Below are 2,529 nucleotides of genomic sequence, written 5' to 3'. Positions count from 1 at the left end.
GAAAGCATATTTGTTCATCTATGCAAGTAGTTTTCAAAGAGTGCTCCTCTGACCAAACACAATAATATTATCCAGAAACTTATGAGAAATGCAAATTCTCAGGCTCTACCCGGGGTGTACTGAATCACATATCCTGAAGGTAGAACTTAGTGATCTGGTTTTTAACAAACCCTCCTGGAAATTCTGAGGCCTGCTCAAACTTGAGAATCACTGCTTTATTCAATGCTAATTTGAATATATACTATCATGTTATAATTGATATAATATGACAAAGTTTTTTTTTTGCTTGACTAAACCTTAGTTCTCCTAGGCCCATCTGTTTGCGCTCCTGTAAAATCCAGTTTTAGTAAGAACTCCACCAAGTAGTTTAACCAACATTTTCCTCTCTCAATATCTCATCACCTTCAATATATGATCAAGTTCCTCATCTTTCTCCATCCCTCAGATGATATTTGATCACCCTGGCCTATCTTCAGCAAGAATCCTGTTTACTCAGAATCCCCTTTACTTCTGGTGTTTCCACTTACTAATTTTCCATCCACTGACCCACACCCTGCTCTTAATCTATAAATTCCCACATGCCCATGCTATATTTGGAGTTGAGCCCCATCTCTCTCCCACACTGTGCAATCCCATTACAGCAGTCCCTACACCTATCGCAGTCTGCCTCACCATCTTTAACAAGTATCATTAAATATTTTTTTAAAAAAACATACACAAATGTATTAAGCATGACTCAAACTCACTATCTGGAAGTTGTGCAGCTGAGTCATTCTTTATATTATATCACAAATATCCTTGTAAATTTCAGTAAAATAATTTTAGGAGTACCAAATCTATAATTGACTCCAATAATTTTTATTAGCATTTTTACAAAGTGAAGAGATTGTCGCTATACATATTTGTCAAAATCAAATTGGAATAACCAAGTTATTTATTTGTAAATATAAGATTAAAAAGAAAGTTAAAAGATAATTTTAATAAACAATAATTCTGGGGGTGCCCGGGTGGCTCAGTCAGTCAAATGGCTGACTCTTGATTTTGCCTCAGGTCATGATTTCATGGTTCATGAAATCAAACCCTGCATCAGGCTGTAGGCAGTCAGTGCAGAGCCTGCTTGGGATTCTCTCTCTCTCCCTCTAACTCTTTTCCTCTCGTTCGCTCTCAAAAACAAATACATAAACATTTAGGGGCAACTGGTGACTCAGTTGGTTAAGCATCTGACTTTGGCTGAGGTCATGATCTCACAGTTTGTGAGTTCAACCCCACATCAGGCTCTGAGCTGACAGTGTGACAGCTGAGAATCCCTGCTTGGGATTCTCTCTCCCCAGCTCTCTCTGCCCCTCCACCCCATCAAAATAAATTTCAAAAAACAAATAAATAAACATTTTAAAAAATAAACGGTAATTCTGAAATTGAAATTGCATTTGTTAACCCTTGTTAATCAGTTTGACTCTTGACTGACATTTATTATTAACATATAGAGGGGCGCCTGGGTGGCTTAGTTGGTTAAGCATCCATCTCTTGATTTTGGCTCCAGTTGTGATCTCACAGTTCACGAGATGGAGCCCTGCGTTGGGCTCTGTGCTGACAGCAGGGAGCCTCTTGGGATCTCTCTCTCTCCTTCTCTCTCTGCCCATCCCTCACTCACTGTCTCTCTCTCTCTCAAAATAAATAAAGAAAATACAGACATCAGCTCATGTGTAGATGGTTAAGTTTTCATAGATTGATTATAATCAGCCACAGCTACTATGTGTAGCCAACCCTTCTAACATTTCAGAAATATATTAATCTAATTTTAAAATAGACTGTTTTTATATATCACACACAAAAATACCTATCTCCGGATTGATAAAGTAATGAACGACAATGTACGACTACCATTAAAAAAATAGTTCAATTTTAAGAAATCATTGAAATCATGTAAACTAATACCAGCAACTTATAAATAGGAAAAATTAATTTCAATGAGATAACATGGACTTTCCCCAGTACTATAACTTTTACCTTACATGCAGTGGATGCTAGTAGCTAATCTCTAAAGGTGTCTTCCAACCAATTTCTTCTCTCCCTATATGCACAGGACACTTTTTAAATCAAGAGTGGAGCACGCTCACTTTAGCGGCAAATATATTGAAATTGAAATGATACAGACAAGATTAACATGGCCCCTGCATAAGGATGACTCACAAATTTGTGAAGCATTCCATATTTTTGGTGATTGCATATTTTGGTGATTTTTGGTGTGGAGGGGTCAACCTCTCCTCATACCTCTGTGATGTTGGTCTTAGGCCTGGCCACAGTGGTATCTCTGACTTTGGCTACTATTGTCCTGAGCCTTGCTAGGAGGCATCACACTGCTTCCCCCTATGATATGCCCTGTGTCTGTTTCCAAAACAAACAAAAAAAAACCAAAAAAAAGTGAAAAAAAAAAGAAGACTGGAGCTTCTTTCCTCTACCTTTGTTTGAGAAAGACTTTATTTTTCTTTCACTTTTGAAACTGGCTTTCACTGGATGTGGGATTTTCCT

General features: G+C 37.7%; 1 non-coding gene across 1 annotated transcript; it reads left to right on the top strand.

Moving 5' to 3' along the window:
* Positions 1–2,113: 2,113 nt before the first annotated feature.
* Positions 2,114–2,216, top strand: LOC122235196. The gene has a single exon (XR_006213322.1). It is a non-coding gene; the product is annotated as a U6 spliceosomal RNA (small nuclear RNA).
* Positions 2,217–2,529: the final 313 nt, after the last annotated feature.

The sequence above is a fragment of the Panthera tigris genome, chromosome F2 (assembly GCF_018350195.1).
Source record: "Panthera tigris isolate Pti1 chromosome F2, P.tigris_Pti1_mat1.1, whole genome shotgun sequence".
Classification (NCBI taxonomy): Eukaryota; Metazoa; Chordata; class Mammalia; order Carnivora; family Felidae; genus Panthera; species Panthera tigris.
The sequence above is the reverse complement of the archived record's forward strand: the minus strand, read 5'-3'. Positions and strand labels throughout refer to the sequence as shown.